Source organism: Pongo abelii, chromosome 21, assembly GCF_028885655.2.
Source record: "Pongo abelii isolate AG06213 chromosome 21, NHGRI_mPonAbe1-v2.0_pri, whole genome shotgun sequence".
Classification (NCBI taxonomy): domain Eukaryota; kingdom Metazoa; phylum Chordata; class Mammalia; order Primates; family Hominidae; genus Pongo; species Pongo abelii.
The window spans coordinates 39124785-39140914 of NC_072006.2; the positions used below are offsets into that span (position 1 = coordinate 39124785).

The 16130-nt window shown below is 48.1% G+C and overlaps 1 protein-coding gene across 1 annotated transcript in view; it reads left to right on the top strand.

Annotated features, from left to right (window-relative positions):
* Positions 1–124: 124 nt before the first annotated feature.
* MYH7B (myosin heavy chain 7B) overlaps positions 125–16130 on the top strand; it is a 46006-nt gene continuing 30000 nt past the window's right edge. Inside the window, exons 1-3 of the mRNA XM_054542188.2 lie at positions 125–693; positions 2187–2301; positions 4997–5249. The gene's annotated coding sequence lies outside the window, so the exon portion shown is untranslated. The remainder of the gene's footprint in view (positions 694–2186; positions 2302–4996; positions 5250–16130) is intronic.

The following is a 16130-nucleotide window of genomic DNA, read 5'->3' on the forward strand; positions in this document are numbered from 1 at the left end:
GGCGGTCGATCAGAGGGCGGCCTTGGCGATAGGAGTGCGTCGGCTGCACCCTGGCGGATGGACCTTGGGAAGGAGGGGAGGGGACCATCGGGGTGGGCGGGGAGCTACGGGTATGCATAGCTCATAGAGCGTCAGAGCTGACGGCGACCAGTGGAAGATGGGGAAACTAATTCTCAGAGCGGGACAGTCACTACCTCAGGGGCACACAATTGATAAGGGTGGGGGTGGCCGTGGTAATGGAGGCCCCAGGGAGGGGCTGAGCCTGTATTAGAACCCAGGCTTGTTTCCCAGCCCAGCCAAGTCCCAGAAAAATCCCCCTGATTTTATCTATTTTTTTTAACCTGGGATAGCAGCAGGGAAAACATTAGAGGCAAAAGGAAAGGATTTTCATTTTTCCGGGAATGCTGAAGTTAGGACTGTTTGAGGGGTACCCTGTGTTTCTCAGACTCTCAAGTACCGTTTACGTCAGAATCTGGGGCAGTTTTAAAAAATATGCGGATTCATGATTCCTACCCCACACCTCACCGTTTGGCAGCCCCCAGGTGCCTTCCCTGTTTCTTCCTTCTGGGTTGTGATAGGCTTGTCTGCAGTCCGAAGCACCTGATACGAATTTTAGTTAAATGGAATTTGTCAGTCCAGCTTCTAGGGAATTAACCATGAATAAGACACAGCCACTGCTTTCAATCCGATAAGGTAGGCAATAAACTGCTTTTCTGAAGGAATCAGGGATGGTTTTTGGGGTCTTGAAGGATGGATAGGAAGGTATAGGTAGTAAAGGAGGTAGGGGTAGAGGTGAGAGGCTGGGATGGGGACAGTGTTCCAAACTGCAGGAACAAAAGCAGCAAAGGCTGGCTGGGCGCAGTGGCTCAGGCCTATAATCTCAGCACTTTGAGAGGCCGAGGCAGGTGGATCACTTGAGCTCAGGAGTTGGAGACCAGGCTGGGCAACATGGCGAAACCCCGTCTCTACTAGAAATACAAGAATTAGCCGGGTGTGTTGGCCCGTGCCTGTAATCCCAGCTACTCGGGAGGCTGCGGCGTGAGAATTCTTGAGCCCCGGAGGCGGAGGCTGCTGTGAGCTGAGGTCACGCTGCTGCACTCCTGCCTGGGTGACAGCGTGAGACCCTGTCCTAAAAACAAACGAGCAGCGAAGCCATATAATTCTGAGGGTTGCTCATTCTGAGGGTTGCTCGGCTTGTTTTACAGACACTGAGGAGTTTGGTGTGGATAATGAGGAAGGGCCTGAGGGTTGCAACAGGACTTAGGCGCTTAGGCTTGGAGAGGTAGCCCCAGACGCCAGTTCCACTGAGCAACAGGAGCTAAGGGCTTTAAGCAGGGGAAGGACATGGTTAGTTTTGTGTGTTAGGTACTGGTTACAGCGTGACAAATGGTTTGGAAGTGGGGAGATGGGCCAGAGAAAGAGCAGAGAGAGTTAAGATGTGAGATCATGAGGCCGTAGCCAGTGCAGCAGCTGTGGAGATGGAGTGAAGCGAACAGATCAAAGAAATTTAGGAGTGAGAACTCCTAGTGATCGTAAATCAGTGGCCCAACCCAGGGACCAAGATCCTTTTGACTCTTTTTTTTTTTTTTTTTTTGCGACGGAGTTTTCGTTCTTGTTGCCCAGGCTGGAGTACAGTGGCGCGATCTCAGCTCACTGCAACCTCTGCTTCCCAGGTTCAAGCAATTCTCCTGCCTCAGCCTCCCAAGTAGCTGGGATTACAGGTGTCCACCACCACACCCGGCTAATTTTTGTATTTATGGTAGAGACAGGGTTTCACCATGTTGGCCAGGCTGGTCTGGAACTCTTGAGCTCAGGTGATCCACCCGCTCCAGCCTCCCAAAGTGTTAGGATTACAGGCGTTAGCCACTGTGCCTGGCCCATTTTGACTCTTTAAATAAACCATGTACATTATCTGACTACAGAACGGGCTGAGTCCTCCAGTCTCCCGTGTGTGGTCGCGGGATGGGGGGAGATGGTGGCAGATAGGTGTCTGGTTATTCCCAGGACAATGTTTCCTGATGTCCTTTCCTTGTTGGCTTTTGTACCTGAGGGGATAAGCAGCTGTTAACTAGAATAGGCCCCAGGTAGCAGGAAGAGGCTCCTGGGTCAACCAGGAACAAAAGAAGCTATTTCTAGTGCAGCATGAAATTAAAAATCAAAAGCATGACCCAGGGTTCTCTGTGCAGGTTCCCCTCTTCCAAGACGGGTGCCAAATGACGAGTATCAGGTGTCTATGGTGAGATTTGGGGAGGATCCCAGATCTTAACAGCCCTTTGGTTGAAACCTCTCACAATGTGGCAGGTAAGATGTCTTTATTCCCATTTTGTAGATGTGGCAGCTGAGCCTCAGAAGTTACGTGACTTGTTCAAGGTGACCCAGTTTGTGGTAGGACTGGGAGTGAAGGACTCTTGACTAAGAATCTTTCCAGGGAGTGTTTGCCCTTTCTGCACTCTCTGCCTGGGTGCTTTCCTCCAAAATCCTGGCATGACTGGCTCCTTTGGTCATTCAGATGTTTCATCCCTGGAGGCTGCCCCACCCTATAAGTCTGTATCACGTTATTCTTTTCTTTTCTTTTCTTTTTTTGAGATGGAGTCTCACTCTGTTGCCCAGGCTGGAGTGCAGTGGCGCGATCTCGGCTCACTTCAACCTCTGTCTCCTGGGTTCAAACAATTCTCCTGCCTCAGTCTCCTGAGTAGCTGGGATTATAGGCACGTGCCAGCATGCCCAGCTAATTTTTGTATTTTTAGTAGAGACAGGGTTTCACCATGTTGATGAGGCTGGTCTCGAACTCCTGACCTTGTGATCTGCCCGCCTCTGCCTCTCAAAGTGCTGGGATTACAGGTGTGAGCCACCGTGCCCAGCCTTGTATTTTCTTCATAGCTGTTATTCATATCTGAAATTGTTGCTTTTATTTGTCTGCTGTTTCCTTCTGCTAGAATGTGAGCCCCATGAAAACGAGCCATGTCTGTCTTGTTCACCACTTTACCCCCAGGACCTGGACTAGTGCCTGCCACATGGCAGATGCTCAATAATATTTGCTAACTGATAGAAATAGGTTGGGGAGAGAGAAAGAGAAGGAAACCAACATTTAATGAAAGCTGAGGATGTTTCAAGTACTTCTCACAAATTACCTCATTTAATCCCTTCACAGCCTTTCAAGGTAGAAATCGTATCTCCATTGGGTGAATAAGAAACCATGCTAAGCCAGGTCAAGTCTGTGGTTTGTTACTTTTGAGGCTATAGACTTGTCTGAGATCCATTAGGCATAAAATTTTGCATCAACTACATGGAGGAATTCACAGACCTTCTCAGGCTCACTTTGGGGATCTCAGATCAAGAAACCTAGGATTGGGGAACTTGCCCAGGGTCTTTTTGGCCCCAAGCCTTTGCTGGATCCTCACTCCCTGGCAAGGATGGAGTCCATGTAGTGGACTATAGGGAACCTGCTGAAGATTCCGGAGCAGAGGGAGATGATTTGCCCTGAGCCTCTGGTGTCTCAGACCTGAGTTTGAATCCTGACTGTGGAGAAGTCATCTCACCTCTCCAAATCCCACCTTCCTCATTTTATTTTTTTCTTTCTTTTTTTTTTTTTTGTTTGCGATGGAGTCTCTCTCTGTCACCCAGGCTGGAGTGCAGTGGCATGATCTTGGCTCACTGCAACCTCTGCCTGCCGGGTTCAAGCAATTCTCCTGCCTCAGCCTCCCAAGTAGCTGGGATTACAGGCACATGCCACCATGCCCAGCTAATTTTTTGTATTTTTAGTAGAGACAGGGTTTCACCTTGCTGTCCAGGCTGGTCTCGAACTCCTGACCTCGTGATCTGCCTGCCTCAGCCTCCCAAAGTGCTGGGATTACAGGCGTGAGCCACTGCGCCTGTCTTTTCTCACTTTCAAAGTGAAATCTATTTTTTCCTAACAATAACTACCCTTTATTGATCTGGTCGCTAAGCGCCAGGTACTTGGCTAATGACTTTACAGTCGTTATCTCACTTTCCCTTACCTCCCTATGACATCAGTATCTTTATAGCCTCCATTTTACAGCCAGGGAAAGGAAGGCTTGAAGAGGTATCCTGACTTGCCAAAGATCACAGCATCAGTGTTAGCCATGGTATTCCCACACATGTACCTTGGCACGTGCCATGGGCTCAGACTTCCCAAAAGCTAACTGTTGAATCAATTGCATCCTCTGTTCTTGGGGTTTGTGGGAACATTTGGGTCTGAATTAGGTGAAAAAAGGTATGCAGGGATGTACCTCACTGTGAATGGAGGCCAATCCCTTAATTTTGTGATTTTGTGTCTTGCTTTTCTCCCTGCGAGGGCTTCTCTCCAAGTCTGGACTGTGCTTTTTTTTTTTTTTTTTTTTTTTTGAGACGGAGTCTTGCTTTGTAGCCCAGGCCGGAGTGCAGTGGCGCCATCTTGGCTTACTGCAAGCTCCGCCTCCCGGGTTCACGCCATTCTCCTACCTCAGCCTCCCGAGTAGCTGCGACTACAGGCACCCGCCACCACGCCCGGCTAATTTTTTGTATTTTTAGTAGAGATGGGGTTTCACCCTGTTAGCCAGGATGGTCTCAATCTCCTGACCTTGTGATCCACCCGCCTCGGCCTCCCAAAGTGCTGGGATTACAGGCGTGAGCCACCGCGCCCAGCCACTGGACTGTGCCTTTTGACTGGAACATTTCTGTCAGCCCCAGGGTCTGCCTCACACATGGTCTGCATCTGTGCACATGGCTACTGTCTCTTTTTAGCAGTGACATCACCCTGCCTCATACTGTTGTTTATGAGGCCGTCTCCCCACCTGGCTGGGGGCCACTGCTTTGGCCATTCAGAGTGGAATTAATTCCTCTGTCTTCCAGTCCCTAGCACAGGCCTGAGCCAGCATTGCTGCTCAGGAAATGCCTGTGGAATCAAAGTGAGGACTGTCCCAGGTGTTGAGGATTTACTGTATGCTAGGCCTGTCCCTGACACTTTATATGTGTTATCTCATTTACACCCCCACAGTCATCCTGGGAGGGAGAAGTTACTCTGCCTATTTTACTGAGAAGAAACAGACTGATTGAAGTTGGGCTTTGCCTTAGGCCCTCTTGTGATGATTGATGACATGAGGGCCAACTCTAGGGTCTGTGCCCTGGTCGTGTTTGAGGTGTGTGGACGGAAAAAGGGAAGACACACTTCCAGGCTCCCGGGATCCTCAGAGACCTTCTACTAACAGGTTCCTAGTCCGGCTCTCATTTCATCCGTGAGGACACAGAAGGTTAGAAAGGGGAGATAACTTACTTATAGACCCTCTTCTCCACTTGTTATATACTTATGTATCCACTTACTTTTGGCAGGATGGATCTGTTTTGACTCAACATTTCACCACCCGTGTAGCCCAGTGCCTAATCCAGGTTGATGCCCAGTAAATACTTTTACATTTTATTTATTATGAAACCACTGAGAAAGGTTTAAAAATTAACAAATACCTGTGTACCTACCATCCAGCTTGCAGAATAAAACACTGCTAATATAAAGACCTTTTTGTTTCCCTACATGACTGACCCCCCAACCCAAGAAGTAAAGACTCTCCTGATTTGGTGTTTATTATTCCTATGCAATGTTTATTGAGATATAATTCATGCACCATAAAATTCCCCCTTTAAAGTGTACAATTCAGTGGTTCTTGGTATATTTACAAGATTGTACAACCATTACCACTGTCTGATTCCAGAATATTTTCATCACCGCAGAAAGAAACCTCATCCCTATTAGAAGTTACTCCCCAATTCTCCTTCTCCCCAGCCCCTGGCAACCAGTAATTTACTTTCTTTCTCTATGGATTTGCCTATTCTGAATATTTCGTGTAGATGGAATCTTACAATCTGTGGCCTTTTGTAACTAGCATCTTTCACTTAGCATAATGTTTGCAAGGTTCATCCATGTTGTAGCATGGATCAGAACTTTATTCCTTCATATGGCTGAATAGTCTTCCATTGTACAGATATACCACACTCTGTTCCTCCACTCATCAGTTGATAGGCATTTGGGTTGTTTCCACTTTTTGCCATTAAGAATAATGCTGCTATGTCCAGGAGTGGTGGCTCATTCCTGTAATCCCAACACTTTGCGAGGTTGAGGTGGGAGGATCACTTGAGCTGAGGAATTCAAGGCCAGCCTGGGCAACATAGGGCTCTCTACAAAAAAATTTAAAAATTAGCCGAACGTGGTGGCATGCACCTGTCATCCCAGCTACTAGGGAGGCTGAAGAGGGAGGATCACTTGAGCCCAGTAGGTCAAGGCTGCAGGGACCTATGGTCGTGCCACTGCACTCCAGCCTGGGTGACAGGGTGAGACGCTGTCTCAAAAATAATTATAATAATGCTGCTATGAACATTCATGTACAGGTTTTTGTGTGAATGTTTTCTGTTCTCGTGGATAGATACCTAGGAGTGGAATTGCCGGGTCATATGGTAAGTATATGTTTAACTTTTTGAGGAACTGCTGTTTTCCAAAGTGGCAGCAATTGTATGAGAGTTCCAATTTTTGCATCCTCACCAATACAGTCATCTCTCTGTATCTGTGGGGAATTGGTTCCAGGACCTCCCATGGATACCAACATCCAAGGATACTTAAGTCCCTTATATAAAATGATGTAGTGTTTCATATATGCTTAAGTCCCTTATATAAAATGATGTAGTGTTTCATATAAACTATATGCATCCTCTCATATACTCTTTTGTTTTATTTTATTTTAAATTTAAATTTATTTTTATTTATTTTGAGACAAGGTCTCACTCTGTCAGGCTGGAGTGCAGTGGTGCAATCATAGCTCACTGCAGCCTCGAACTCCTGGGTTCAAGGGATCCTCCTGTCTCAGCTTCCCAAGTAGCTGAGACTACAAGCGAGAGCCACCACACTATCCTTTCCATGTACTTTAAGTCGTCTCGGCCGGGTGCAGTGGCTCACGCCTGTCATCCCAGAACCTCAGGAGGCCAAGGCTGGCAGATCACCTGAGGTCAGGAGTTCGAGACAAGCCTGGCCAACATGGCGAAAACCCATTTCTACTAAAAATACAAAAATTAGCCGGGCGTGGTGGTGCACGCCTGTAGTCCCAGCTATTCAGGGAGGCTGAGGCAGAGAATCACTTGAACCCCAGAGGCAGAGGTTACAGTGAGCTGAGATCGCGCCACTGCACTCCAGCCCGGGTGACAGAGCGAGACTCCATCTCAAAAAAAAAAGTCATCTCTACGCTACTAGCAATAATTAATACAATGTAAATGCTGTATAAATTGTTATACTGTGTTGTTTAGGGAATAATGACAAGGAAAAAAGTCTGTACATGTTCAGTACAGTTGAAACATTGTTTTCAAATATTTTCAAGCTGCGGTTGGTTGAATCCACAGATGGGGAACCCATGGATAGGGAGGTGCCACTGTACTTGTCTGATTGTGGCCATCCTAGTTGGTCATTGTGGTTTTGATTTGCATTTTCCTAATGACTAATAATGCTGCATATCTTTTCATGTGCTTATTGGTAGTTTGTATATCTTCTTTGGAGAAGGGTCTATTTAAATGTTTTGCTTATTTATAAGTTATTTGTCCTTTTATTGTTGGGTTGTAGGAATTCTTTATATATTCAGGATAGTAGATCCTTCCTTATATGTGATTTGCCAATAATTTCTCCCATTCTGTGAATGGTCTTTTCTGTTTTTCGATAGTATCTTTTGAAGCACATATTTTAAAATTTTGACGAAGTCCAATTTATTTATTTTTTCCTTTGCTTGTGCTTTGAGTGTCATATCTACGAAACCATTGCCTAATTCGAAGGTCAAAAAGATTTACACGTATTTTTTCTAAGAGTTTTATAGTTTTGGTTCTTACATTTAAGTCTTTGATTCATTTTGAGTTAATTTTTATATAGGTAGGTCTTATGCATTTTTACCCTTTTATTAGGTGTATTTCTAAACAATATATGACACTTTTTCATGGTATTTGCACTTTTAAGTGGTAAATTATATGATTCTTGTGCAGCTTGCTTTTCTCTTTCAGTGTTATGTCAGGAGATTTATCCATGTTTTAAGGGGAACTAGTTCATTCATTTTCACTGCTCTATAGGTTTCATTGCATAAAAATACCAAAGTAGCAGCAATTGTATGAGAGTTTTGTTTATTCTCCTGTGAATGGTCACTTGGGTTCTCTAGTATTTTATTACTGTATATAGTAAAAAGACTAATAGATGCCTCCTGTGCAGTGTGTTGAAGGTCATGAGCATATTCAGACTTACAAGGTAATACAAAGTTTCCCATTTGCAAATGGTTTCGCAAATGTGCACTCCTGCCAGCAATGTATTAGAATTGCCCTCATTCTGCATCCTCACTGAGACAGAACTGTCAAGGTTTCTAGCTTTTGTCAGTCTAGTTGATGTGAAACGGTATCTCATTGTGATTTTCCAGATTAATAGCAAGATTTGTTTTTCAGTAAGTGTTTACATGGTTGGATGGATGAATGCATGAAAGCAGAAGGGGCCCAGAATAACCCTTTACTCTGCCTGTGGTTGGAGGATGGCAGGGCTCTGGGCCTAGACTATGTGGCTCTCCGTAGGGACACCGTGCAGCTAGAGATGTTGGGGCAGGCTGACAACTCTAGATGTGGGAGAGGATGGTTATCACCTCCCGTGATGGGAGCTTCTCTCTCCCCAGGGAGAGGCTATCGTCCTGCTCTTCCATCTCCTTGAATTTTCCAAGAAGGGAGGGAGTGGAGAAAGAGTGAAGCCAAAAGAGAATTCCTGGGACTGGGCGCGGTGGCTTATGCCTGTAATCCCAGTACTTTGGGAGGCCAAGGCAGGAGGATCACTTGAGACCAGGAGATAGAGACCAGCCTGGGCAACATAGTGAGATCTCACCTCTTCAAAAAAATTTTGTAAAATTAAAAAACAAGGGAATTGCCTAAAAATGAGAGGTCACAGGGGCCCAAGTGACCCTTAGGAATGACCCTTTTTCTGGGACTTTTTCATGATCTTTATATTGGTGTGACATTAACTTTCGTTGTTTAATCTACTGAGTTTGGAGATGGTCTTAATGATAATAAGAAAATGAATAGTAATGATTATATGTTGAACACTTATGTGCCAGGCACTTAGACGCCTTTTCTTTTTAAAAATATATATCATCTCATTCAATTCCTATGGGACAGGTACTATTAGTATTCCCATTTTATTTTATTTTTAAAATAGGGATGAGTCTCACTGTGTTGTCTAGGCTAGTCTCAAATTCCTGGCCTCAAGTGACCCTCCTGCCTTGGCCTCCCAAAGTACTGGGATTACAGACATGAGCCACTGCACCTGGCTTATTCCTCTTTTATAGATGAGGAATCAGAAGATCAAAGAGACAGAGCAACTGAGGGTTTGCACATAGGCAGTTGGACTCCAGAACTCTTAGGCATCATGCTGTGTGGTTAACCTGGCTCAGCTGAATCCAGTAGAGCAAAGAAAAGAGAGGCTTGCCCAGGCTTTGGTGGGAAACAGGAGTCAGAATATTCACTGGGCCTGGCATGAGGGTGCAGCAGGGAGCAGAGTGACCGGCCGCTGGAAAAGATGGTTCTCAAAAGCAGAGGCCTCACACCAGGGGACATGGCCCATCAGCAAGCACATGGGTGCCTCTTCTGGGCATGCTGGCTGCTGGGGACCCAGAATGGGATCTGCCTGCTCCTGGGTCTCAAGAAAGACCTGTCTTGTGGGGTAGACAGATGATAATAAGCAGACTTACCCATAAGTGTAATACATTCAGAAATGGGGACATGTGATACAGAGGGTGAAGAGAGAACCTTTATAGAAAGGACCTAGTTTAGCTAATGTAGTCAAAGGAAGCCCCTTTGAGGAGGTGACATTTGAGTGGAGGCTCGAGAAGAAGGAAGCAGCCACGCTCCAGTTTGGGGAAAGAGTAAATGGCAGATGCAGAGTCCCTGAGACAGAAAGGAGCTGGTTTAGTTCTAAACTCTCAGAAGGCCACTGTATCTGGAGTGGTGTGAGTGAGAGGGTGGGGCTGCTGTAGATGGGGCTGGTCAGTTGGCAAGGCCAGGTCAGGCTGGGTCTCCAGGCCACGGTCAACATATAGGTCTATAGCCAACATGTTTAAATAAGGCCCATAAGACTGTCTTCTTGCTGTCCCTGAGAACTGGGTGTTGGCATATTTGGGAGGGACTGAATCCTGATGCCTAGGCTGGGAAAGAGGTTGCGGGGGTGGGGAGCATTCTTGGCTTCTGGCCCTAGAAAGCTGGAACAAGAATTTGGAGGCTGCATGCCACTGACTCCCAGGTGGGTTGGAGGGTGGGTGGCCTCAGCCCCCAGGGCCCAGGTGATAAGGTGGCACCTCACACTGATAGCTGTCCACATATCCTTCCACGGGTGAACGGTTCATCAAACTGTGGCGCATCCATACATACCATGAGTACCACTCAGCAATAAAGACGCAAACGTGAAATGAGCAACACCTTGGAAGAATCTCCAGGGACTTATGTGGAGTGAAAAAAGCCAATCTCAAAAGAGTACATACTATGTGATTTCATTTATGTAACATTTTGGAATGACAGTTTTAGAAACAGAGGACAGACTGGTGGTTGCCAGGGGTTAAAGATGGGCGGGAAGTTAGTGTGGTTATATAAGGGCAACACCTTTTTATTGTTAGCAACTGTTCAGTGTCTTGGTGGCAGTGGAAGATCCATGAATTGACACAGGTGATGAAGTTGTATAGAACTTAATACATGCAGATGCACATGCGCACACACACACGCTCACAACTAGTATATGTAAAACTGGGAAAATCTGAATAAGATCGGTACATTGTATCAATGTCAATACTATAGACTTACTGTTGTATTGCTTACAATTGCATGTGGATATACAATTATCTCAATAGAAATTTTAATTAAGAAATGAAATTTGGCTAGGCATGGTGATGCATGCCTATAGTCCCAGCTACTTGAGAGGCTGAGGCAGGGGGATTGCTTGAGCTAGGAGTTCAAGGCTGCAGTGAGTTATGATTATGCCACCGTACTCGAACCTGGGTAACAGTGATACCTTGACTTTAAAAAAAAATTTTTTTAAAAAGCGGGGCTGGACACGGTGGCTCACACCTGTAATCCTAGCACTTTGGGAGGCTGAGGTGGGTGGATCACGAGGTCAGGAGTTCAAGACCAGCCTGGCCAACATAGTGAAACCCCGTCTCTACTGAAAATACGAAAATTAGCTGGGCATGGTGGCGTGCACCTGTAGTCCCAGCTACTGGGGAGGCTGAGGCAGGAGAATCACTTGAACTCAGGAGGTGGAGGTTGTAGTGAGCCAAGATCACGCAACTGCATTCCAGCCTGGGAAACAGAGCGAGACTCCATCTAAAAAAAAAAAAAAAAAAAAAGGAAATTTAAGGCCCAAAGCATTAGATAGAATGATAGAGATATTTGTACTAATAAAATTTTCAGCCCATGGAAAAAAAATCTGAAGGCTCTGCTCAAGGAGGTCTCTTGTCCTTGAGTTAGCAAAGTCACAGGGAGGTAGGCAGTGTGCCCCCAGGTGTGGGCGCAAGCAGGGTCACCCTCAGGACACTCAGTATAGAATGGTGGTACCCTCAGACCCTCTGGGTAGGTTTCCCAGCTTAGCCTTTTGGGCCTCCCTCTGCCCCTCACCCCTCAAGCTGAATGACCATGATCACAAGGGTAGAGCAGAGCCACAGCACCCCCTGCCCTCCACCGTTGCTTGGTCTTTCATGGAGAACAGACATTCTCCTGCTCCCCACTCCACCAGGTTAGGCTAAGGACCCTTCCTGGGGAGGCCCCTGTGTCAACTGTGATTAACCATCTGTGCCTGTGTGTCCCCCAGCAGCCTAAGACTCCTGAACCTTCAGAACAAACCTGATGCCAATCCCAACCTGGAGGGCACAGGAGAGTGTTTGTTTGAGGCACTGAACTACATGGGAAACTGACCGAGGCTGGGGCAAGCCCATACTGAGACCCCAGGCAGGGCCTCAGCTTTGGTCCAGGATTTGTGGGGTGGTTTTACAAGCTCCTGGGATTTCACGTGTGGGCCCCACTAAGACCTCTCTTCCAGAATGTTGGCTGCCTTGGGCACTGTCTCAAATTCCACCCACAGAGTGGCAGACCCAAGGCTTCCCGCCATAGTACCCCAACATCCACAGAGCCACAGCCGCATCCTCCAATTAATTGACATCTTCCCATGGGCTGAGCACTTCGTTTCATATATTTCTCTCAACCACATTACAAGGCAGGCCTTCTTTGTGTATTTATTTTGCAGAGAAGGAACCCAGGGCTCCGAGAGGTTACGTAACTTGCCCAGGGTCACTCAGCTTGTAAATGGCAGAGCAAGAATTTGAAGAGGCAGTCCTGACATGTGGCAGGCCTGAACGAGTCCCTGCAGATGCAAAGCTGAAGGAGAAACATTGCCTGCTCTTAAGGAGCTAATGATAATATCACCAGACATTTACATAGTGCTTATGATGGGTCAGGCACAGGCTAGGCTCTTTGCATGTGTTATTTCATTGAATCCACACCACAACCCAGTGGAATAAGGTTATGCCTATTTTATGATGGAAATTGAAGCTCCATGAGGAAGAGATACCTATTCAAGGTCACATAGTGAGTTGGAAAGTCTGACCTCCTCTTGTTGGCTTCCTCCCTCCTCCAGGCTGGCCTCCCAGGCCCCTCCCTGTTCCTGGTCTGTACACACCTTCTCCCTTCCACTCGGCTAAGCCTTGTCCATGGCCCCTGCCCCTTTCATTTCTATTCTTAGCATAGTTTAGAGCCTGCGGTTGGGCCACACTATCTGGATGGTGACCCCTGGAGGTACACCTTCTACCCCAGGGTGCCCTTTAGCCCTTCCTTTCTCTTCCAGCTGTGCAGCAAGGGGAGTGTTAGAGCGGCCCACTACCCAGGCCCTTACCTGCCTGCGGCGGCCTACCTAAGTATGCGCAGCGCACGCAGCGTAGAGGATGGAGCCCGCAGGACACCCTTAATGCCCTTACCTGGCAGGGAGGCCAGCACACAAGGGGCTGGGGGCGGGACTGGGCTTCTTGAGTGGTTCTGGAAGCCGATATGAGCAGCAGCAACTGCTGGCATTATCTAGGCTCTAAGAATAGCTTGGGATGAAGAGTCAGAGGTTGAGGCCAGGGAAGAGGACAGGAGCCTGTTCCTACTGCCCCCTCCTGCTGCTTGGCCTGGAAGCTGGGAAGCCTGCCTCCTGGCTCACCATTTGCTCTGGGATGGTTTTGTATAGACACATCTTGTCCGCCATTGGACTGGAGGAAAGAGGGTACCCCTGGGACTCAGACCTAGGCCGCTTGACCTCAGGCTGAAGGCAGTGGGCCCACTCTCTGAGGACCAGCCTTCACCCAGGCCCCTCCCCACTGGCACAGAGTAGGGGTTTGTATTTTTCAAGGATCATGCTGGAAGTGACCCTTATTCATTTAGCAAACACTTTAAAAATAGGTTATACATACACGATTTAAAGTTCAAAGGGTTTACAAGGGAAAAAACAATCACTCTCCCTCCCTTCCCTGGCCCCCAGCTACCAAACACTGTTACCAGCTTTCTTGGGTGACTTCCAAAGGCAATCCATCCATAGATAAGCACACAGATGCACGAATGTCTCTCTCCCCTGATTTTTACGCAGGAGATGGCATAGCCCATACATTCTTCTGCTCCTTTTTTTTTTTTTTTTGAGATGGAGTCTAGCTCTGTCGCCCAGGCTGGAGTGCAGTGGCACGATCCCGGCTCACTGCAACCTCCGTCTCCTGGGCTCAAGCAATCCTCCTGCCTCAGCCTCCCGAGTAGCTGGATTACAGGCACCTGCCACCATGCCCAGCTAGTTTTTTGTATTTTTAGCAGAGACAGGGTTTCACCACGTTGGCCAGGCTGGTCTTAAACTCCTGACCTCAGGGGATCCGCCCACCTTGGCCTCCCAAAGTGCTGGGATTACAGGTGTGAGCCACCGTACCCGGCCACAACTTTTTTTTTTTGTAACCTAATGATCTATCTTGGAAATAACAGCAATAACGTATTGAGTCTCCACTAGTGTCAGGTACTATTCTAAGCACTTTAGATGTTTTAACTCATATAATGCTCATCACAGCACTAGGAGGTAGGTCCTGTTTGTGAATCTCTACCATTAAGAGGTTTAGTCATTCTCCAAGACTTTGTGCCTGGTAACTGGCAGAGCCAGGACTAAAACCCAGACAGCCTCACTTTAGATGAGGTGCTCCTTCCTCACTGCTCTGCGCTGCCTCCCAAGCTTGAGACATGTTGAGACTCACGGCATGCCCTCCCTCTTCCTAAGGGCCAAGGTAAGCCATGTACAGTGAACACTTACCACGTACCAGGCTGAGGCTGGGCTACTGCAGTGTAAGGAAGACCAGGCCTCTGTCCTCATGGAACTGTCATCCCAGTACCCATGAGTGTCTGCCAGCCAAGGTAGGAGGAGGGAAACACACTTGTCTCATACCCATGTGCCCTTGTATAGGTCTGCTGTTGAGACACACCCCGGTCTCATGTCCACTAGTCCTGTAGTCACACTGCCTCTGAGTTGGAAGGCCTTAGAGCCCAGAGTTACAGATGGGAACATAGGGGCCCAAACAGAGGTGGACACGAGAGAGCATGAGGTGGCCCTGGTGAGACTCATCCCCTGCCTCCCGGGATCCATTTCAGCAGGGTGGGTGGGGGTGACTTTAATCCAGGGCCCAACCATTGTTTGAAGTTGGGAACAATTGAAGGACAAGGGAGCTATAGATAGATCCACAGCTGCTGTCACTTGTCCCAGCCTGGGCACTGGGCCTGAGCATTGTCTACAGAGGGGCACTCTAAGCAGTGAGGCCCACTCCTGGGGGTGGGAGGTTGGCCCAGCCCAGCTCAGCTCAGCTCGGCTCTAGAGATAAAGAGTCAGAGGCCAAGACAGAAATACAGAGTCTTGGAGGGCAGAGAGCGGGACAGGGCAACATTGAAAGAACAAGACCCTTGAGAGATACGAGGGACTCCCATCAAATATCGACAATACACAGACTAGCTGGGGGTGGGAGGGCAGACGCAGGGCCTGAGCCACAGGTTGAACTCAAGGATGCGGCATGTCAGAGACCTGGACCAGAGTGGGTGCTGGGGTCTGGAGCACCTCAGCCCAGCTTAGGTCTTTCTGTCCATCCCTCCAGAACAGCTGTTCATGTTAATCACTCTTGGAGACAGCCAGTCTGAGGTACCCTTGTGTGTGCTCGGGGAGGCCTCTAGGTCTTCCAAAGTGAGAGGTTGTGCTGTCAGGCCTAGTCATGGCTTGAATTCACCGTATGACATCAAGCAAAGACCTGCTTCTCTCTTTGCACCTCAGTTTCCCCAGCTGTCCAATGAGAGAGCTGGTTGGCATGATGACTAAAGGGCCCCTTCATCCTCCAATGATGTCAGGAGATTTCCTTTTATGTGTCTAACTCCCTCCTCTTGCTGTGGCCGAGGTCACAGTCCCCTCCTTTCTTTGTCCTTTGTGAGGATGGGGGACAGCTGGTTCCCCACCCCCTCCCCCCAGTAACCTTTCAGCCATAAATCCATGCTGAGGCATCTCTCCTCCGGATAAACAGCCCTGATGCCTTTTGGCTGCCCTCGTCCTATTTTTTGCTTCAAGCTTCAGAGCTGGGGCCCACTTGGGCCCTCTGCAGCTGCCCAGGGCCCCAGGAGGGGGACAAACCTGGGACAAGCAGGAGCCCAACCACCCCCAGGGTGCCAGGGTCGTGGGCCCCTTTCTGGGCCTCACCACCTTGCACTGGGACCATTATGGCAGCCTCCTCCTGAGTCCGTCTTCCTGCCACCGGCCTCACCCCTTCAGTGCATCCTCCACACCAGCTGCCACAGGGAGCTTAGGAACACATAAATCTGACCACACTGTCAAATTCCGTTGCTCAGAGCTCTTTGATGCAAAAAATAAATAAATAAAAATGCCTTTGATGGCACCCCAACTCCTGCAGGATAAAGCTCCAGATCTGAATCTGGCCTTTGAAGCCCTTCACAGTCCAGCCCACTGCCCAGTCCTGCCCCACTCCCCTTTATGCCCCTGGTGGCCCAGCTACAGCTGGTGGGGCTGCTCGGGCCCATCTTCGCCCCCTACCCTGCCTTGGAGTTCT